The 23,046-nt window shown below is 45.1% G+C and overlaps 1 protein-coding gene across 4 annotated transcripts in view; it reads left to right on the top strand.

Annotated features, from left to right (window-relative positions):
* The window catches only part of FAM107B (family with sequence similarity 107 member B), a 165,767-nt gene that overhangs the window by 112,478 nt on the left and 30,243 nt on the right, over window positions 1-23,046 (top strand). The window contains exons 1-2 of one of the 4 annotated variants that reach the window (XM_006933265.5): window positions 21,117-21,276; window positions 21,966-22,012. The exons of 2 other annotated variants lie outside the window; for them this stretch is intronic. The gene's annotated coding sequence lies outside the window, so the exon portion shown is untranslated. Of the gene's footprint in view, window positions 1-21,116; window positions 21,277-21,965; window positions 22,013-23,046 lie in introns of those variants that run through there. One more of the 4 variants, XM_006933266.5, reaches the window with a different exon arrangement.

Here is a 23,046-nt window from a genome sequence, read left to right as displayed (position 1 = left end):
CTTCCTTGTTCACATTCACATTTATTTATATATAAATTAAATTTTATATATTCTGGCTTAACTTTTGAAAGCTTTACTTTATAAAAGAATTCTCTTTCTGTAGTAATGAAACTAATTTAGAAATATTTATTTGTTGGTAACTGCCTTTGTAGGAAATGAACCTGGTTGGTGGGAGTTTCTGTTTCAGGGTCTGTGTGCTGGTTTTTGAGGAGTTCTGGCTTAACCAGCCTGCGTGGTGGGGGCTGTGCTGGGGCTGTGCTGGGGCTCGTAGGCTACCCTATGAGAATAGGGGCCCATTTTCCTTCATGAAGCCTGGTCTTGAATTAACGAGAGGACGGGGAGAGGGAGCTTGTTTGTGGGCTGTGTGAGGGGTGGCAAAGGGCCCTCGGTTTCCTTCCCAGGCCCAACCTGTTGAGTAACCATCGGATCTCCTGGCACTTGTGAGCTCACTGTGCTTTTTTGTTTGGTTAGTTCTCCCGCCCCACCCAAGGCCTGGCTGAACTCTGTCTTCTCCAGAACTTGAGAGCAAGGTTAGACTGAATAGAAGTACTCGAATTGTTCTTCAGTTGAGGAAGTTTTTCTGCATGTATATTTTTGTAAATAAGGCTAAAAAGGTTTTGTTGAAACGGTGTTCTATTATTGAGTCTTTCCGAGCTTCTACGGGACTTAAATCTCCAGATGGTATATACTCTTAATACCTATGCATGCTTGCACATGTGCATAAACACACACACACACACACACACACACACACACACGCCAGAAAACACAACTCCCTGTGACACAGCACAACATAGCACCTATTCTCTCCTTCTCTGTTCCACGGTGATGTGATAACTTTGGCACTTGATTGTCAAGAAATATATCCTGTACTCGGTTTCTGTAGTAGTTATTGGCCTCCATATCAGTTAAATCCATGAGGATTTTCTGGATTCAGGTAACATACAAGTTATTAGTGAAATGTGAGAGGTTTAAGGAGAATCTCAGGGTTGGGTGAAGGTTTGAATATCAGAAAAAAATGATTATTTGTGAAACAGACATCTGAGTATTGAGTCCCAAGCAGAAAGGACTTTTAGATAAGGACCAGAGGAACCCATGGTGGAGCTTAGAAAATTCCTAATTTCTTTTCTTCAGGATAAATGTGTATGTACCACATAGCAGTCTCATTGTGTTAAAGTACACCTGTGCTTGTGTCCCACAGACTTCATGGGACACCAGCTCCTTTGGAGTGCCATTTAGTATGTCACCAGCAGCCACCCCACACCCCACACGGGGTTACCTCCCACCCTATTCCCTCTCTCCCTGCAGTTACCTCCGTGGGCTCCTGTAGCCCTGGAACTCCAGGGACTTTCCTCTGAGGACTGTCCTGTGCTTCCCCTTCTTACCCTAGATTTTTGCACTTGCCTCGTGCTGTGACTCCTGCTCCGTGATCAGCCTGCTTATCCTCCAGAAGTCTTCACCTCCTGGTCCTAATGGAACCCGGCTCTTGGAGTTTGCTGCTGTCTGTGCCCTGGTGGGCACAGATGGCACCTTCTGCCACACCCAGATAGCGCCCCGGCTCCTCGTGGCTGCTTTCACATCCTTCCTCTCTCACTCCTTGGCCTTCTGGGCTTGCTATGGTTAGTGATCATCTCCTGCCATCTGTGCAGTCATTTACTAGTCCTAGCTCCAAAGTTTTGGCCTCTGGGCGGCAGTCTCCTGCTCCAGCCTTCAGGAGTTGTTAGAGCTCATCAGTTGATCCCAGTGGCCGCCAAGGTGGGTCACCAGCAGGCCTCATTTGCCTGGGACTGGGGGCTGGGGCTTTCTTCAGGGATCACTTTCAGTTATAGAACCATCCCAGTTTCCCCAGACACGGGACTTTCAATGCTCAAACTGGAACGGGTGGATCACCCTCAAAGAGTCACTGTCTGAGATCTTGCTAACACGGTGAGCTGCTTTGGGTCTGAAATTTGTAGCCTCCAGAACCTCCAATCCAGTTCCTCTGATGGGCTGTCCCAGGTGACGTCGGATATTTGCCCTTCTGGGTCCATTTCGAGCCCCTTGTCCTGCTCCCACCCTCAGTGTCAGTCACGGTGCCTCTGGTTTCTGACTCCACGGCCAACGTTTCACGGTGCCCTTCTCAGTACACCAAATCCCCTTTTCCCTTCTGCCTGCTGTGAGGGCACATCCCAACCCTGGAGGATCGGGCAGCTCACTGTCCCCATGTCTGTGCCTGGACTGCCAGTTTCTGCCAGACCACGTCACAGATGCCACTGTAAGATCCTGGTCCCCACCTTCACCAGGGACTTAGCCCTGCTAGGAAATTAAATGTTTTCCTCCTCAGCACTCCTGCTCTCCACGGTGGCTCTGTCCCACCTTCTCAACACGCAAATCTCCAATTTTATAGTCAGCTACATCCCTGCTTGTCCCTCGCTGTCAGCAGATCATCCTTCCACCACTAATAAAATGGCCATTTCCAGGCTGTGCCCTCTTCTTCCCACTGCCCCTCTGCAAATCTGCCCATTCTTGGGTCCTTTCTTATTTTTCTGTTGATGGTGCAAGAAGTATCCCCCTCACTTCCTGAAAATCAGTTTCTCTCCCACCACCCTCTCCCACCTCCTGTTTCCACCTCTGCCCTGGTGTTTCTTTATCATAAGGATTTGCCAATGCTCACGTCTTTCCCATCTTAAAAACAGAATACAACGGACACCGTGAAACCCATACCTTCCCTGGTGCCCTGCACTTTGGCTGCTACTTTCTGTCTCCTTCCCTTTGATGAAACGTCTGGAGAGGATATTCTCCTTTCTCGTTTGTACTTCGTTATCTACTGCTGGATGACAAATTATCATAAATGTAGTGGCTTAAAATGACATGCATTTATTATCTCACCATTTCTGTGGGTCAGGAATCCAGGCCTAGCATATCTGAGTTCTGTGCTTCAGGCTGCGGTCCATGGGTGTACAGGGCTGTGGTCTCATCCGAGGTTCACCTGGGGAAGAATTGCTTCTAAGCTCACGGAGTTATTGGCAGAATTCATTTCTTTGCAGTCATGGGACTTAAGTTGCCCTCTTTTCCTAGAGGTCCCTGTACTTCATGGTCCATGGGGTTCCACTTACTTCATGGCAGCTCCTGACAGGTGGTAAGAGAGAGACTCCAGCAAGATGTAATAATCATGGGAGTGATAATCCTGTCACTTTTGCCATATCCTGTTGGGTGGAAGTGAGTCACAGGTCCTACTTCCACTCAGAGGGAAGGGGTTGTACTAGGGGATGAGAGGTGGGGGATGAGGTTCATGGGGGCCTCCTTGGTCTCTCCACCACATGCCTCATGTCTCAATTTGCTCATTCCCATTCACTCCTCACACTACTGTATTCCTTTTTTTTCCCCCCTTATCTCCACCACTTTACTGAAACTGCTCTCAGGCAGAATTTGCTACATAGTGTGCTGAGTTTAGTGCAAAATGAGAATGCAGGGTTCCTTGTTCAAAAATTATTAAGAATTTCAAGATGGTGGCAGCAAAGCACGAAACCACGTCCCAGGTGCATGCTCGCGAAGCCAGCCTTGAAGGAAAGTCATCCTCCCTATTGCTGAGTTCAGAGGGTGCTTGCTTGTGCTCTCGATGGACCGCTCAGCAGTTCTTGCTGAACACAGTTTACCATGGCTGAGAACGTGTTCCTCTGTGCAGTAGTCGCCTATCTCTGAGCCCTGAGCCCTGGATTCACTGCTCTTCCTGGATACTCCCCTTCGGTCTCTTTTGCAGGCTCCTCTTCACCCATCCTGTAGATTTTTGGCTCCCAAGTCCGTGTATCTAGCCTGTTTGTGACTCTCGAGCTCAAGCACTTTCGCCAGTGCCTCCTTTACACATTCACTTGCATGTTTTATGGGCGTCAAAAGTGCAGCATGTCTAAAACTCCTATTTTCTCTGATCCACCAAGCTTGTTTCTCCGTTTTGGTGGCTGGCCTCATTGTCTCCCCAGGTGAGTTTTGATTTCATTATATATAAATCCCTGCCCTTGAGCTCCTTCTTTGTTTTTCTGATTAATCTTAAACTTCTTAAGATCTGCGCTGCCACATGTCCACGAAGGGTTGGCCACCGGGACTGATTTCATCCCGAAGGTCTTCTCGACATCTGCAGCCTGTTGTCTCAGGGTTTCCTGGGCTTCCTCTGTTACTACCCAATGCCCAATGTAGTTCATTGCTGCTGCTTCCTTAGTTAAGTGTCTGCTTCCCCCATTAGCATGTAAACCTCATGAGAGTAGGAACTTCGTTTGTTCACTGCTTTAACCTTGGTGTTGAAGTGTGCTGGGCACCTGCTACAAATACATATTCTAATAATGAAAGAGTATTTAAAATTTTCAATCTGATTTTTAAAAAAAAATTTTTTTTCAATGTTTATTTATTTTTGGGACAGAGAGAGACAGAGCATGAACGGGGGAGGGGCAGAGAGAGAGGGAGACACAGAATCGGAAACAGGCTCCAGGCTCTGAGCCATCAGCCCAGAGCCCGACGCGGGGCTTGAACTCACGGACCGCGAGATCGTGACCTGGCTGAAGTCGGACGCTCAACCGACTGCGCCACCCAGGCGCCCCACAATCTGATTTTTTAAAGTGTGATCATTTTGGAGTGTCTGGGTGGCTCAGTAGGTTAAGCACCTGACTCTTGCTTTCTGCTCAGATCATCATCTCACCGTTGTGAGATTGAGCACCATGTGGGGCTCCACACTGGGCATGGAACCTGCTTAGAATTCTCTCTCTCCCTCTCTCTCCCGCTCTCTCTCCTCATCTCCCTCTCTCCCTCCCTCCCCCCTCTCCCTCCCTCTGCTCTCTTTTTCTAAAAAAAAGTTAAAAAAAATAAAGTGTGATCATTTTGTTTCTTTGTAGAAACTGAATGTTACCGAAAAACAGGACAGGGCGCCTGGGTGGCTTCGGTCGTTAAGCCCCCACCTCTTGATTCTGGCTCAGGTCAAGATCTCACAGGGGCGCCTGGGTGGCTTAGTCGATTGAGCGTCTGACTTCAGCTCAGGTCATGATCTCGTGGTTCGTGGGTTCGAGCCCCGCATCGGGCTCTGTGCTGACAGCATAGAGCCTGGAGCCTGCTTTGAATTCTGTGTCTCCCTCTCTGCTCCTTCCCCGCTCATGCTCTGTCTCTCTCTCTCTCCTTCAAAAATAAATTTAAAAAAACATTAAAGAAAAAAAGATCTCACAGTCTGTTGTGAGATCAAGCCCTGTGCTGGGCCCCATGCGGGGTGTGGAGCCTGCTTGAGATTCTTTCCTTTTGCCTCTCCCATGCATGCATGTGTGCATTCTCTCTCTCTTTCTCACTCACTCTCAAAAAAACCAAAAAACAAACAAAAAAAAAAAACCAAGACAGTGGCATAGTAGCCTTGCAGTGCTTGAATATAAGGAATATCTATCCTGCTGTAGTCGTTTTGGGGCTTTGGATTGTTGATTAGAAAGTAACATTGTAACAGGAACTAAGTGCATGTTTTCTTATTTCCCTTGAGTTCTGGGCACTGATAGGTGGAAGGGTGTATGTGTGTATAATTTGGTCTGTGGAATTCACACAATTGCCTGTGTAATTTTGATAAGAGGAAGTAAAAACAGTGTGTGTCAGATACCATCATCTGAATCACTCTGCTCTTACCCAGATGTATTTTGATAGTTTTTTGTCTTACTGTGTTTAACCAGCAAGGGAGAGGTAATTGTCGTTAGAGATCTTACATCTCTGACTTTCTGGGGTCCTGTTTTCCTTGCTGTATCTGCTTGAAGAAAGTGTTTGGCAGTAGAATGCTGAAATATATTAAGTATCTGGGAGCCTAGTTTTTTAGAGACTAAACGTGGGCCAGGAGAGGAAGAATTCCACCCAATGCAGATAGGATGATTTCTCAAAAGCCTTGGAGCAATCTCATTTAAGCAGAAATCAGTCACACACAAACAAAATAGTACATGGGTGTATTTGTTAAAGAGAGCCTTCATTCTACAGCCCAGGATTTTTAAGCTTTTTTGATCTCAGGACTCCTTTACGCTGTTAAAAAGTATTTGAGGACCCCAAAGAACTTTTTCTGTTGTAAAGTCTATTGATTCTTACTGTGTTAGAAATTAAAACTCAAAAAAATAAAAAATGTACTTAAAATGACAAAAATAGCAATACCCTCATTATATCTAACAAACTGGGAAAGGTGGGAGCATTGAAATAACCTTTTCGGATAACTATGGATATTCTTTGATACTTCATTAATATATGACTAGTGGTGGTTTTTTAAAGGTTAGGTACAATGTAGGTTCTGAAACCATAACATAGATCTTTTCCTGGTCTGTTACTTTACAATTCAGTAGTTCATCTTGCATTCTGAATAGACAGAAGAGGTATAATTAAGTCAGTTACAACACATCTGTATAATGAAATATTATGCAACTGTATTTAAAAAGTATTTTATCGCAGATGAAATGCTTTTAAATGTAATAAATGGTCTATTCAGTATGATCCTAATTTTGAAGAGGTGTGTGTTGCACTAATTGAAAGGAAAATAGCAAAATATGGGAATGTGTCCTGATGCATTCATGGATGATTTTCTTTATACTTTTATGTATTTTCCAAATTTTCTACAATCAGCACATTGCTTCTAAAATCAGGGAAAAAATTAAGGCCTTTTTTTTCTTAAAAAAATTTTTTTTAATGTTTATTTTTGAGAGAGCACAAATGGGAGAAGGGCAGAGAGAGAGGGAGACACAGAATCTGAAGCAGGCCCCAGGCTCTGAGCTGTCAGCACAGAGCCCAATGTGGGGCTCGAACCCACAAACGGCGAGATCGTAACCTGAGCAGAAGTCAGACACTTAACTGATTGAGCCACACAGGTGCCCCAGGGTTTGTTTGTTTGTTTGTTTTTTAAATAAAGAATAAATGTATCTATTAAATGATTTTCCTCATCCCTGGATCACCTGTTACAAGAACCCCAATATGTATAGTTGGAGTGGTAGCAAGATCATTTCTTCCTTTCAAGTTTTTGTTTATTTAACAGAACTGATGTAACCTTTCTGTGGCTATTTTAAGCCTCAGGAATTTAACTTTTTAGTTTAGTGGCAATTAATTGATGTATTAAAGAAACTGTATTCAGAATTATTCAAGGAAAGTATTAATTGCTGAATTTTATAGCAGGGACATAATTTGCTTTTTCTCATTTCTGTCACACCTCAGGCAAATCCTGTTTCTTATCTAGGTAAATTGGCAAAAGGATCTTGTACTAGGTGATAAAGCTACTGTCATAGTTGAGAAATATCCTGGAAATCATCGTGTAATTAACCTCTCATTTACTGCCTCTGAGTAGTTTGTCAGTGAGGTGAGTGTGGCGTTTTTCTCTTTACGGTTTTATGGCTGGAAGTTGAAGTGGCTTCAGAGAAATGCAAAGGGCAGCCCACATCTGGGGATTAGTTCCCTGCTTACCCATGGATTTAGAAAGGATGTTTGCTCGCTATTATGTCCCTGATGTTGTATTGTCCAAAAATATTGCTGCTTTAAGGCTTTTGTCCTCAGTGTGTGGACAGGAATCCAAATCTGCTGATGGGTCTCTTTTTCTGAAAATGGAGGACATTTCTTTGTTTTATGTTGGCATCCTGTTGGCATTTCTTTGTTTATGTTCCTTATGATATAATTAAGTGATTATTAGATGTCTACAAAAGCTACGGTGCGTCCACGAAGAAGGAAATTAGCAGTTTTGCATCCTCCACTTATCATCTTAAAGATGAGAACATCCCTTTGATATTTCCAGCTGAGCATACAGGTCTGTGGCTTTAGTTAATGTGCTGGTGACGTCTTGCAGTGTTTGCAATCTCTCCAGGGCTGTTTACTAAGGCATAGCCCACTTTAAAGTGTAAACTGTGATGGGAAACTAGTGCCTATTCTAATATTGTTTTACATTAAAAGGCCATTCTATCCTCTGCCTAAAACAGTTGAGAATATTCTACTCGGGGACATCCTTAATGGTTAAAGTCATCATTAAATTTGGAAATCTTCTAATATCCATTAGATTTTATGAGTTGAACATTTGGGAGGCTAGGGAATGCACTCCAGATATAGGTAGTGATTTGTTCATGTTGTTATTGAAACCGCTGTTTGCACTGCATTTATTTCTCAGATCTGTCATCATCTTTTGTGTAATAGAGCGGGCTTAGAAGAATTTGCAGGCTAAGTAAGGAAGGAGGAGTGTTGTTATTACTGTATTACCGTAATCATAAACTTCATGAACTGCAGGGGTGTTTTACCCTTGCCTGCCTTTGGTATCGATGCCAAAATCCTGTTCCTGACCACTTTTCCATCTTCCCTCCTGCTGGCTCCCTGTGCTGCAGCCACCCAGGCCCCCTTGGTATCTAGTCTCAGCGTTTGCTCATGCTGGTTGCTCTCCCTGGAGTGGATCTCTCCCTACATAGCAACTTCATTCAGAAAGTTGCTCAAATACCACTCAGGTGTCTGTTCTTTCTTTAATGAAATCTTCCCTGAATATCCCAAATAGCCCAGCCTTTCATTCTCTGTTTCCTTCCCTGTGTTTGCTTTCCCTAGTCCTTACTTACTCCTTGATAAATACATATATGGTAAAACCTTGCAACGCAGGTAACTTGTTCTGCAAGTGTTCTGCAAGACAAGCAAACATTTCTAATAAATTTTAATTTGATAAAAAAGTGACGTCTTGTAATACGAGTAGTACCTGATGGCAAATGTCACAGGATCACAACTGAGCGAGTGGTTCTTGAAATTCACCTTGATATTCAAGTGCTTTGGATTACAAGCATGTTTCCAGGTGAATTAGTCTTGCAAACCAGGGTTTTACTCTATTTCTATTTGCTTGCCCGCCCCGCCTCATGTGGGTTTCTTGAGGGCGGGGGCTTTGTTTCCTCTGTTACTACTTCCACATTGTTTAGAATAGTGTCTGGCACTTAACGGGCACGAAATAAATACTTGATGAGTTAAGGGAAGAAGGAATTCACCAGATTCTCTGTCATGGGCTGCTATAAACAGATTGCATTTAATTTCCTGATGTCATATGTCTTTTGAAAGACGGGATGAAAGGCTTGCTGTGTTATACCTTGATTCAAACTGTGCCAAACACCATCCCGGACAGGCAGTTGATGGTCACATGTTCTGGAACAAAATTAGATGTGAGCGGCCAGATAGTTGTTTATACTCGTGTCTGTCAGTGGCTTCCAGAACACCAGTGTGCTCTGTAGATGGTGCAAATGGGAGCACGAAAAAGCCCGAGAGATTGGTGGGAAGCAGTTTGATTTTTTAATTTTTACATATTTGGACTCTGGAGTAAATACTTTGACTTGCTTTTTAATGCTAGTGTTATGAACAACTTTGATGAGGTTCTTGTTGAAAGTAACTGGTGTGTCAGGTATATATGTTGGGCTAAATCGGAGAGTTAGTGACAAAAACAGTTTCCATCAGTGCCTTCCTTCTTCTCAGGGACCTGCTACAGTGGTCGTACAGTGTCAGAGGTAAACCACATCTGGATTCAGAGCTCTTTGTTAAACTCGTCCTCGTACCTATGTAGCCTTCTTTCCTGCCATTTTTTTACCTCGTGAGTCCTCCTCAATTTGGTCAGGCTGGTGTTGCCATTATTTCTCTTGCCTCTGGGCCCCTTGGTGTCCCTTAAAATATCCTGCTTGGTCATTGCTGACCCTGCCTGGCCAAACCCTTCTTTCAGGGCTTGCTTCAGTGGGGTGCTCACCCTCTGACTAATCTGTGTTCCCTGCTGTTTACACAGTTTAGTTCTGAATCAGTGTGTGATATTAATGTGTTACAGATCTTCTTTAGTTTTTACCAAAAGACGTTTAAAAGGGACTCTTGTGTATCCTTTGTTTTTCTTTTTAAATTTTTTTTTTTCAACGTTTATTTATTTTTGGGGGGACAGAGAGAGACAGAGCATGAACAGGGGAGGGGCAGAGAGAGAGGGAGACACAGAATCGGAAACAGGCTCCAGGCTCCGAGCCATCAGCCCAGAGCCTGACGCGGGGCTCGAACTCACAGACCGCGAGATCGTGACCTGGCTGAAGTCGGACGCTTAACCGACTGCGCCACCCAGGCGCCCCAGTTTTTCTTTTTTAGATAATATTTCTTTTAGGGGCGCCTGGGTGACTCGGTCGGTTAAGTGCCAGACTTCAGCTCAGGTCATGATCTCATGGTTTGTGGGTTTGAGCCCCACGTCAGGCTCTGTGTGGACAGCTCAGAGCCTGGAGCCTGCTTTGGATTCTGTGTCTCCCCCTCTGTCTGCCCCTCCCCTGCTTGAACTCTCTCTCTCTCTCTCAAAAATAAATAAACATTAAAAAAATTAAAAAAAAAATAGTATTTCTTTTTTTAAAAGTTTCTTTTTATTTATTTAGAGAGTGGGGGGGGGGGGGGGGGGGGGGCAGAGAGAGAGAGGGAGAGAGAGACCCAAACAGCCTCCACGCTGTCAGCATAGAGCCTGATGTGGGGCTCAAACTCACAAATTGTGAGATGATGACCTGAGCCGAAATCAAGAGTCAGATGTTTAAGGAACTGAACCACCCAGATGCCCCTCCTGTATATCCTTTGTATCCCCCAAGCCTGATAGGCAGTGAAGAAACGAGAAAATATAAGACCCAGAATGTTGACTGGACAAACTTGACTTTGGGACATTCCAGTCACCCTCTCTGAGGATGTGGGGCACATAGGGGCACTGAGGAAATAGGGTTTGATTACCTGGATCCAGCCTTTGAGTAGAGCAGTGTGTTGGGTCGTGCCAGTTGAAGCAGAGCACAACGCAACAGAAAACTTAGTTCTGAGGACTGAATGAGAAGCTGTGGCCTTAAGGGACTTAAGTTCAGTAAGACCGATTGAAATTGCGTGGAGGGACCTTTTCAGCTGCCACACCCCCCTCCTTTTAAAGGGGTAACTTAAATCTCCATGCTGTGGTTTCACTAGAATGGAAGCTCCTTGAGGGCAGGTCTGCCAGTGTTGTCTGCCATGTGTCTCTGGTACTCAGTGCTGGCACAAGAGGTGCTCACCCAAGGGTAGATGGATGGATGGTTGGTTCAGGTGGCTGGTCTTGGGGATGGAGGGAGAGGAGACGAGTGGACAAAATGGTTCTTGCCGCCCTTACCGGCCTTTCCCCTATACATGGTCGTGTTCTAGCCCAGACCCTGTTCTGGGTGTGGCTGATCATGGTTGACCCTCCTTTCATGGTTCTCCACTGAGCTAGACCCTGGTATTGTTTTTGAAGTGCCACAGGTGATTCCGATGTGCAAGCCAGGTTTGTAAATCACAGCTGTGGAGTGTTTGAAGGGAAATGGAGGTTAAGCCAATCCAGTGGGTTCACATGTAAATAAGCAGAATCAGCATGTCCTGTTGAGGAATGTGTTATTTTGCTGCTCTTTAGTTGGAGCTGTACAACTCAGTGGTTGAAGTGTTTTTTTTCCCTTACATCTTCATCTGCTACTTTGGGCTGCCTTTCACATTTAGCTCTTGGCAGCTTAAGAATTGAAGCTCTTTGGGCATACTTTTATTATACCTGGCACAACATACTATTAAGGTGTTGAAGGGTTTTTAAAAATTCAGCAGCAGAATGTAGGTGGTCTCCAGCTCCAAACACTGAATGTACAATCTCCCTGCCCAGTGCCCCTCCCATACCCAGTTTTCTAGTCCCCCCGCTGTTCTCCCCACAAGTATACCTGTGAGCAACTTGGACTCTTGAGTTCAGAAAGGGAGGACTGTAGATAGGAAAATCGCAGTCAGGTGTACTGTTGCCAGTGGCCTGCTTCATTCAATCATTTAATTATCATCCTGGACACTTCTTGAAATTTCCACCTGATTTTGGTCATGTTCAGGCTGTGTATTAATTCAAACTGTACTTTGTGAACAAGTAACTCTTTATAAGTTACACATTTTAGGATCTCTAGGAAGGTCAAGGAGTTATTTTATCTTTTATATCTCAGGCTGAAATAGTTCAGGTAACTTATTACCTCCTGACTTCTGAAAGCTAGAGAGAGCAAATTGGAGTTTGGAAAGAGGTTTGCATCTGCATGGAAGAGGTTTGCACGTTTGATCGTGTGCGTGGGCACACTTAGACGCTCACACACTTGTCGTAGGCTGGGTTGGAAAATAGTTCCGGACTGTGTGATGAATGGCAAAGTGGTAGAGATGCATGAATGGGGGGTTCAGGGAAGTGGGAGATGCTGAGGAATAGGAAGGCAAGCTGGAAGAATTAGGACAGAATTAGCTGGACTGAGGCCGAGTGGGTCAAAAGATGAATTGTCTTTTTTCTCTAAAAACTTAGCAAATAATGGCCTGGTTCCAAAATGAGAAGAGACAGCACTGCCTGGTCTCTTTCCCCTGGGAGTGGACTTCTCTAGGAGGGAAAGAAGCCGGCTGTGGTACTGAAGAAGCCAAGGCTCTGGCCGTACCCCCCACTGAGCTGACCCACCTCTTCCTGTTGCATGACCTTGAGCTAGTTGCTAAGTCTCTGTGCCTCAGTTCCTATTCTGTCAGTGGGCGTGAAAATACCTCCCTCATAGAACTGTCTTGGAGGTTACATGAGATGAAATACACGGTGTTTGAACGGTGCCTGGAACGTAGTAAGGACTGAATAAATGTTAGTAGTAGGAGTATTTCTGTGGATTACCTGAGAACCAAACCATCACTGATAATACAGTTTCTACTACCCATTTCAAATGATTTTTTTAAAATCCCATTTGAATCAAGACATTGCAGGAGAGCACAGACCCAACCAAGGGTGGGTATTTAGTAGAGAGAAATAGAGAAGTTAATTTAGCCCAATACCAGTGACTACAGTTTTTTTTCTTCATCATGACCAATTAAGGACAAATAAAAAGGTTTCTGGGCTGCATCTTTTCTCCTTGCAAAATTTATTGAGATACTGAATTAGTTTAAGAAATGATGGTTGAGCATTTAGTATATTCTAAGCCCTGGAGATACAGTGGTGTACAAGAGAAATGGCCCTGGCCCTCCGGTGGCTCTGTATCTGGAGGGGAGATGATCGAGTAACCTGTGTCCAGCACTAGATAAACAGTTCCAGACTGCGAGAGGTGGGACCCGAGCTCAGGACAGGGAGTGATGGTGGAGGAACCCCGGTTAGATGGGGTGATCTGGAAAGGTTTGGGTAGAGGTTAAAAGGGTGAGAATGAGCCAGTGTGGGGAGAAGGTGGGATGGGTTGGGAGGAAATGCTGTTGGGTGGGGGTGATGGCCTGTGCAAAGACTCAGCCAGGTAAGAGTTAAAGGATGGCCAGTGTGGCCGGAGCGCAGAGAGTGAGGTGAGTTTGGAGCCTGTGGTGTGGTGAGAAGCAGTCCCTGGTCCAGTCAGGGGGGGAGTGGGGGGCCGCTGCCAGGGGTTCCGAGAAGCTATTGTGCAGTGACCCGACCTAATTTACATTTTAGGATAACACTTGGGAAGAAAGTCAATTCTTGGTGCAGGCTTCCTGCTCTGGCGTTTTTCTTTTTAATAATGAACCTCTTGGTGCTACTTTTTTAGCCACAGAAATGTTGGTATCTGGGTGTGTCTGACAAGTGGCAGTGCCGGGATGGCCTTCTCCGATTTTACCCTGAAATTGCACTGCCACCAGTACAGCCAGGCCGGTGGCCGTGGCCCACACGTACCCTACAGACTGCAGTCCGGAGGAACACACAGTGAGTCGCTAATCAAGCTGGAGGTTCTGCACAGCTTTGTTGTGTCAAGAGCAGAACTCTCGTGAGTCAGGGCTGTGACAGATGAGAATATTGTGACCCGGCTGATACCTGGCAGGCTGAGTGCTGACTGGTGTATTTCCTTTTTCAGTTAGAGCATCCTGGCGGAGCCAGGAGCAATTCAGAAACTCTGTGATCAGCACCTGTAGATCTTCTGTGCTTTTGGGAGGAGTCACCACGGACTACTTTGTTGTAGATCTCTGAGATCAGATAACTGACTTTCACATCAATTCTGATGACAGGGAAGGGCTCTTTGGAAGGCCATTTGAAGTAATGGTTATTAATAAAATAGTGCTCCCCCCCCCCCCCCCCCCGCCTTGAGTAGTGAGAAAGGAATGTAATGTTCTTTTACTGCAGTTTACTTTCTCTTACTGCCTGATCACCTCAGACTATTGAAAACCCCAAGGTGGCAATGAGGGGCTGCATTTCATAGCCAGGCTGTGGTATGCATTCCTTATGGGTCATAGGTCTTTTAGGAGTCACCCTGTTTGTATTATAGCTGCAGATAGATAAAGAGCAGATTTCCCACGTTTCCTATTTTGGGGGGGATAGGGGAATGTGTGTGGCTTTGAAAAGTCTGTCTCATGGAGGCTGACTGTGTTGCCCAGTGCATTGCATTGCATCGTGTGTATATGTGTGTGTGTGTGTGTGTGTGTGTGTGTGTGTGTGTGTGTGTGTAAAAGTCTCAGGTTTAGATCAGACTGCCCCAGAACCTCCGATCTCTTGGTTTGGGGCTCATAGGTGATGAAACTGATCCTGAGGGGCACGAACATTTTCTGAATGCATGGAGCCTCAGGGATGGCAGACCCAGGAACAGGGCCTGGCATTTCTGAGGTTTGGACCTGTGCTCTTGGACCTGTGATGTTTAGTTAATTGTAGGGAAAAGGGGCAATGACAGATTTAGTAAGGAAATAATACACAATTATCCCAAGTCACGGAGTCGAGTATTTCTGTCTCTGCAGTGAACCATTTTAAGAGAAAACAAAGTTTGTTTCTTGCTAATGAGGTGGAAATAGAACTTATCTTAAAATAAGCACAAGAGGCAAAATAAAAGATTAAAGACAAAATCTAGGATACTTTGTATGTTTATCTTATAATCAGGCATTAAATTATAACTTCAGTAGGAGTGACATTAATGATTCTAAGCTCACAGTGTAATCAGTCCTTCATTTCCTTAAAATAATAAGTGTATTAGTAAACTACTTTTTTTAGATAAGATTATTTAATCTGGCAGTTAGTTTCATGGTTAATTTTTTGCCGAAGTCTGAAAACAAACTTTTTATCTCTTGAGATTATTAAATAGTTTTATAGTAACAATGTCTTGTTTTCTGAACATTCATAAATTCAATTTATGTCATTTAGGGTTCTGGGTGCTTTTTTTCCAGGTGACACTGTTGGTTGTATTTCCCTTTGGTTTGACAAACTAGTGATATCTTAATTCTCAGAAGTTGGTTTTTATAATAGTGATAGAAGTATAAGGTGAAACAAAGAGGTAAAATGCTAACTCCTAGTCTGAGCAGGCATTGTCTGCTGTTGCTACAACAACAAATTGAGCGTCACGTTTGTAGCTGACTTGTTATACCATAGGAGCATACATACCTACACAGTTACTCTATATTTACTTTTAAAAATGGTCTGATTTCAGTAATCGGGTGATGGTGTATCACTGGCCTGTCTTTCAACAACTTGGTTAAATTAACTTGATTGTAGTACTGTGGTTATGTCCTTTGAACAGCCTGTCAGTGCCTCTGTTTACCCACCTTTTTTTGTGTGAAGAACTGGAGGGGAGGGCATTTGCCAACTAACGTGTAAAGAAAGGAGAAGGTAACCCGATTTTGAAAAATTCTGTCGACACTTACTAGCTACTTGGTACGGGTACTTCCTGTTTCCAAAACCAATGTTAATGCAATCCTGCTTTGCATTGTGTGGTGGTTTATTGCCCTCAGCAGAATTCCTGGCATATTTGAGGCCCTGCCCTTTTATTTCTGCCAGATCCCCCAGCCACAACTGGCCTAGTCCATTCCACACCGGCACTACCCGCCTAGGCTCCCTCCTGCCTTCATGCTGTCCGTGGTAAAATGAGCATAACCCGGAGGATTGTTCCAGCACACTCCTGCTATGCTGTCTGAGTCCCAGCCTCTGTGGCTTTCAGCCCGTCACTGTCTTGGCTCTGAATCAAGCCTGACAGCTTTGCTCGTCTTATAAACGTTAGATACCCCCGCCTTCTTTCCTTCAGTAAATATACTCATGATCCAAGTTACGTTGCTCTACCCTCCAGTACATATTTCCTAAGGTCAGTGAAAGGTATTTGTGGGGGAGGTGTGTCTGAGGGGGTGGGGCAGTGAGAGGGTAGAAGAAAAAGAGATAAAGTTTGTAACTCTGAACAGGTGAAGTCGGTTTGCGTGAGACACCCTGTGCCTTGTGCTGGGGCAGCTGTGTCACTGGATCTTGGTGGTGATGGTTCCTTATCTGACAGGCAGGAGGTGTTAATCCACACAGCGGCCCTGAGAGGGAAAGATAAGGAAACCTGGGGCTCAGAAGGCAACCCCCACGGAGGTTTTGGGATGAGTTGGGCTGTGTTTGAATTCTGGCCTTCCCATGACTCACTGTATGAGCATCGGCAAGTTTCCTAGTTTCTCTCTGGTCCTCCGAACCTGCCTCAGAGTTTTGTTGTGAAAATTCAGTGAGTTGGTGGGTGTGCACATTTAGGACTGTGCCCCGCCCACTGTTAATATTTATTGAGCAATTATTTTAAGTGTTTTTATTGTTGAACTAAGGTCACACAGCTAATGTGTGGTAGAGCTGGTTTGAGTTTCTCAGACTCTAGAGCTTAACTTCCTTCTGCTGTTCCCTACTGCCCTTACTGTTGCCTTTCCATCTTTGACCGGGACGAGAAATAGATCAATTCTAGTTTCTCCCTTACATTTTCTGACCCGTTTCCTCTGTGGTGGGACTAAATGGCCTTTGTTTGGTTTTGGGTCCCCGGGACTGCAGCCCTTTCTCTTACTCATTGTTGACTTTAGCTCCCTGTGTAGAATTTTGTTCTGCCTCTTAAGAGATTATGCAAATAGAATTACTGTTTTGGTATTAAGAAACATATTATCTGAGTTACACTGTCATTTTTAAAAAATAGACAAATGACATTAAAGTATTGATGTACTATATAATTTTATTTGTGGGTAGAGAAATTATTGAAACTGCTTTTTATTTTACTAATTAATTTTAGTGTTTTATTATTTATTTTTGAGAGAGAGAGAGCGTGCACAAGCAGGGGAGGGGCAGTGAAGGGGACAGAGGATCCAGATCCAAGGCGGGCTCTGTGCTGACAGCAGTGAGCCCATGTGGGACTCGAACTCATGAACTGCAAGATCATGACCCGAGCCGAAGTCAGAAGCTCAGCTGACTGAGCCCCCCAGGTGTCCCTGAAACTGCTTTTTAAAAATATTTTAGAAAGTTGAGAAAATACAATACTTCCTCTATTGCCCATGTTCTGTCATAAGCAGGGAAAAAGACTTACCTAACCAGGAACAGATAGAATTCTCTAAGTAATCTTTAGTTTGTCTTCCTTTACTCATTCACACACAGCTAGAAGGATGTGAAGTTGTTCTTTAGTGAATGGAGTCAGGATAAAGATTAGGCAGAAGAGAGGTGATGACTCTAGTATCAGTAATACTCTTCCAAATAAAATTTTGAAAAGGTAATGGATTTTAAGTGTTTTCTATTTGGAAGGGATGATGACAGTTGGCATACAGCAGCTCATCCAATTTACATTTTCAGATGCCTTCTCTGGTCTTGAGAGTGCTGCTAAATTATTGTAGCAAGTTCACATAAATGAGTCAGGGCAGGATTTCTCAAGCTGCGTCCATTAGTGGGTCATGAAGTCAATTTAGTCGGTCACAACCAGCATTACAAAAAAATAAAACAGTGAAAACATCAGAGTGTACAGCATATAGCAAAGGCAGTGTATTGCTTCTGGAAACTTCTACTTGAGCTGATTTTAGTGCGGGTGTTTATTGGGTTACTCTATAAAGAGGATTACAGACAGGAGTTTGAAAGCCATTGATTTGAGGTAGTTTAGAAAGTTTATTAACTTTAGAGCAAGTCTGATAGTACATAGAAGGAAAATGCTTATAACTATCTTTAACATTGGTTTTTGTATATTGCTATCAGATGTAAAGAAATTTAAGAATGGTAACAGATCTTTTCTAGAACTCATATATTTTATTTAAACTTTCTTAAAAATTTCTTTATTTTTTAAAGTTTATTTTGAGAGAGAGTGAGTGAGCAGGGGAGGGGCAGAGAGAGAGGGAGCCTGTCAGTACAGAGCCTGATGTGGGGCTCCATCTCATGGACCCTGAGATCATGACCTAAGCCGATATCAAGAGTTAGATATTAACTGACTGAGCCACCCAAGTGCCCCAAAACGTTTTTTTTAAATGTTTATTTATTTTGAGAGAGAGAAGAGGGGGAGGGGTTAGAGAGAGGGGGGAGGGAGAGAATTCCAAGCAGGCTCCTTACTGTCAGCTCAGAGCCCAACACGGAGCTTGATCTCACAGACCATGAGATCATGACCTGAGCTGAAATCAATAGCTGGATGCTTAACTGACTGAGCCAGCCAGGCGTCCCTAGTACTAATACATTTTATAAAGAGCAAATGAGGTTTATGACTTCATTTCTGAAGATTCATGGATAAAATTAGGAAAATAAGGTCATTAGTGTCCTTCCTAATATGTCACACGTACCATTGTGTTTGCAGATTTTGTATTATAAACTGAATTTGAAATCTTAGCTATTTTGGTCCCAAAAACTTGGAATCGTGTTCATTTTGACATTTGTAAGATTACAAACTTTATAAAGAGTATTTATTTCCAGATTTTGAACCCTGAATTGCCTTGCAGAAATTTTGAAAAAATTACCTCATTTTTCATGGTCCTTTAGTATACTCAACTTTGAATACTTAATCTAAGTAGGTAAAGCTGTCCTATCCTTATTAAGCTTTTCAGATAAGTTTTTACCCCCCCCCCCCCCAAGGCATAAGGGAAGTTAAGCTATCGTGATACATCTGTAGTTTCTTGATAATGATTTTATAATTGTTCTTCTGGAAGCGATGAATGATTTCCTTTATCACCAGCTGTAAGTAAAGGACAGGTTTTCATTGTGAATGTGATGATATGTCATTTGTCCTTGCCCTTCTCATTGAATTAAATTACAGTAGCTACTATTCGTGTGGATTTAAAAACAGATACTGTTCAAATCAGGTTCTGAAGTTCTTGACAGGGGCTCTGAGATCTGGTGGGAGGTTTCTGGATGCTGAGTTCTTGAGTAATGAGTCCTCTTGCAACGAGAGAAAGGAAAACATTTAAAACCTGGGCAACTTCAGGGAGAGAGAAGCAGTTCTCCATCTTAGGTGGAACTAGTGTTGGGCAGAGCATTTACTGTTACCAGCCTGTCCTGTTCTTTTTCTTAATCAGTATTGCAGCTGTAGGATTTAAGTAGCTTGACGGTATGGCAGGGTTGGGGAAAACACCATTTGACTGTGGTATTATTAGGGAGTAATAGATTTGACTGAAATGCCAGAGTGAGTGATGGAGGATATATTAGTACTTGGGGGCTGGGGGCGGGTCGCGGTGTAGACAGTGGTAAGTGGTTTCAGTTTTGCATAGTTGCATGCGGGGGAAGAAGGTGTGATTTACCTTGAGAATTTACTTGAGGGTAGACACTACGAAGTAAATAGGAGACTATTGCAGTAGTTATAAATTGGTCTTAAAAGCATTCTGTTTGAATGATGAATGGACTCTCTCAAGTTCTTTAGGATCTGGATTATGACTTAAGTATCTTTTTCTCACTACTAAAATTAAGTGATTATTTCTCTAAGGCCTCTACTCCAGAAATACATGCATTATTGAAATCTTGAATATTTTCTAAAACAGCCCCTGGGGAGCTTGGGTGGCTCCGTCTGTTGGGCATCCGACTTCAGTTCAGGTCATGATCTCCCGTTCATGGGTTCAAGCCCCGCTTCGGGCTCTGTGCTGATAGCTCAGAGCCTGGAGCCCGCTTTGGATTCTGTATCTCCCTCTTTCTCTGCCTCCCACCCCCCTTACGCTCTGTCTCTGTCTCTCTCAAAAATAAATATAATCATTAAAACAAAACAGTGAGCCTCCTTCCTATTCCAATAAGACTAAAGGCCGTTACACTTTTTAGACATTGCGGCACCTAAGGTCTGCTCGCGTAAATGCTGGCCACTTGTTTTTAGGCTTTCATTTTCCTGTGTTGCTGGTTTGCCAAGGAGGTTGCTCTGATTTTTTTCCCCATTCTCACTTTGAAAGCTTTCCTCTGCCTGTTAACTGTAGGCAGAGATAGTCAAGGCTTCGGAGTAGCCCCGTGGGAGACGCCGTGTGCCTGTGAGATGGGGTGACCGAAGTAGTGGCTTGTGGGAAGCAAGATGCTTTCTGGAGCTGGGGACACCGTGTTCTGTTTTCCTGTGACTCCGCCACAGCCGTGGGAAACGGTAAGGGCTGGGGTCTTAGAATGACAAGCTTCCGGAGGGAACTGAATTAATCCGCAGAGTTCAAGCAGAGCGAGTTAGGAGGCAGAGTAGTCTACTCCCTTGCTCCAGGGCCCACGCCCACTACTAATGTGATTACATTTGAACCCTTGCCAAACTTCCCCCCCCAACCCCCGCTGCCCCCCAGTTTAAAAAGGGAGGTTTTATGTAGGGGGAAAAGCTAAGGATAAAAGGGTTTCCGTTAAGAAGTCTCCTGTCTTTGTTGCTTATTGCAGCTTTTACTCCTGATGCTGTGAGGGCTACACACTTCTAAGAAATTAGCGTTGCTGTGGTTTCCCTTTCAGCTTTGGAGCCCACGAGTGACCTCCCCCAGAGGGGCCCAGCGAGCCTCTTGTCAGGATGTGTTCGCTCCGGCTGCCATAACAAAATACCACAGTCCGGGTTTCATAAACGACAGATGTGTCTCTCACGGTTCTGGAGGCCGCAGGTCCGAGATACGGTGCTGGCCGACTTGGTTCCTGGTGGGGACTCTCGTCCTGGCTTGCAGACGGCTGCCTTCTCACTGCCCTCACACGGTGGAGGAAGAGCGAGATCTGGTGTCTCTTCCTCTCACAAGGACGTTAATGTCATCATGGGGTCCCACCCTCATGACCTCACGGAGGCCCTGCCTTCAGGTGCCATTATCCTGGGGGATAGGGCTTCACCATATGAATATGGGGGGGAGGGGACACATTCAGCCCATAACAGTCTTGTGTGTGACAGAATTGACTGTTCACGCGACAGACCTCGTGCTCCCCTCCCCCGTCCGCAATGCGGTCTTCCCGTTTTCCCAGTTTCCGTTGTCTCTGGTGATCACATGACCTCGTTCTGGCCAATCAGGAGCAGGGAGACCCCCAGGGGCTTCTGGGAGTGACGCCCCCCCCCCCCCCCCCCCCGACGGCGGGAGGCTTGCCCAGTTGCGTCTCCTCCTGGAGCTGCCGTCTGGGGCTGCCGAGGCGGAGCGCCACAGTGAGAGCCCGGGTCCCCGATGACGCCACTGAGCCTCGGAGCAGCCCCGAGGCATCTGACGCCAGGTTCCTGTGTGAGTTACAGATGAGCGCCCGTGGTTTCAGCCGCTTCTAGTCGGGCGGCGTCCCGTGTGCCCCCGAGCGTCCGCACTGATGTGCGCGTAGCCCTCAGAGAGAACCTGGAGTCGGAAGGAGGTGGTCTTAGGGAGACCCTGCCTCCGAGACGTGCGTGCGCCCCTCGCCCTCCAGGTGTACGTGCCACACTGCCTTTGCGGCGTGTGCCTGTGTCCCCCGCCGGCTGCGAGCTCCAGACGGCGGCGAGCGCGGCCCCGTCCCTCTCCTCGGGGCCTGAGGCGAGGCCCACGCGGAGGAGGGACGGGGCGGAAGTACACGGGAGGAAACCCGGACCCCGGCCCTGCTGACAGCAGGTGCTTTACTATTCCCGAAGGTCTTGGTTGTGGTGGCTTCCGTAACAAGAGCGGCTGATGTTGTTCGCGGAAAGCCCAGGAGGTAACCTGAAGAGGAGCAAGTGGGAAAACAGGCTTTAATTCAAAGTACCTGGGCCACGTGCATAGCTGCTCTCGGGGGCTTAGTTCGAGCCAGACGGGAGACGTGCCCCATTTTCCTTGTGGAAGCAGGAATCGAATAAAAGTCCACTTACATTCTTATAATGGTGGAACATTCTAACCGTTCAGAAAAACACGTCATTGTAACGATTGTTTTTGGCCTGAAGTTCTCTCTCCCCGCCCCCTTATTTTTAAAGGTGAAAAATGAAGTTCTCCAGACAAACTCTGTCAGCGAAAGGGTAAGGTGAGTGACCGGAAGCCAGGGCACGTTCTCCCATAGAAGCAAATCTGTTGGACGCACATGTGGCCGAAATGTGGCAGACTGGAGATGAAAAGTTGGAGATGAAAATGATAGGATTACGGGCTGTCATTTTATCAGTAAGGAAGCAGACCCAGAAGAGTGATGTCGGGATTTGTAGGTTTGTGGGCCTTTTATTTCAGGTTCTTTTTCCTCTACCACTTGTTACTGTAACTTATTAAGACAAAAGCGTGTTGAATCCCATGAGCCAGCAACCACCAGGATTAGGTATAGTCCCATCAAAGTGGGTTCATTTAACTCGCTGATGTAGACAAATGTGGTCCAGAAGAATGTTGGGATTCTCTTGGAAAGCAGAGTTGGGTTTGTGCTTGAGCTGCATGTTTTGAAGGCGGGATTGGGGAATGGGGCCAGACCTGGGTTGGATGTGGTCAGGAAGCAGGCACAGTTCAGTGATGGGGTGTACCGACAACCCTTATCTAGGAGGCAGCACGTGAATGTGGACTGAGCGCTGTCACTTAGGAAAAAGTTAGCAGTCCCACCTCTTAGTGAGATAAGAGGGACGTCTTGTCGTGTTTCTGGTGGCATTGTGGGCCTGTGTTCCATTCTGAGCATACTCTACGTTCTGGTGGCAGTATTGGGGACAGCTTATAAGGTTGGTCTTTTGTTTCTCCAGTTGTCAGTAGGGCAGATTTTCACTTCTCCAGTAATTTTTTAAAAAATTTTATCCTAAGTCCTGATAGTTGACGAAGGGTGGGATTTGACAGAGGATGAGAAGGTAAATGGGGGTCTAAAGGGGATGTCCGAAGTTACTGCGTCTGAGCAGTCACTGATGGTGGTGGTTGTTTACATTGTAGTTCACCGCTAATGTATCAGGTCAAAAAAAGGGGGGGGGGGGCAAACATAGTTTTCTCCTACCTTGAGAGGATTTTTTTTTTTTTTAATCACCATAATGAATTTGTACTTTTTTGAAATCTGGCAGGATACCAAAGGAGGTAGAGTCTTGGTGCCGTTATTAAAGC

This window comes from Felis catus, chromosome B4 (assembly GCF_018350175.1).
Source record: "Felis catus isolate Fca126 chromosome B4, F.catus_Fca126_mat1.0, whole genome shotgun sequence".
NCBI lineage: Eukaryota > Metazoa > Chordata > Mammalia > Carnivora > Felidae > Felis > Felis catus.
The sequence above is the reverse complement of the archived record's forward strand: the minus strand, read 5'-3'. Positions and strand labels throughout refer to the sequence as shown.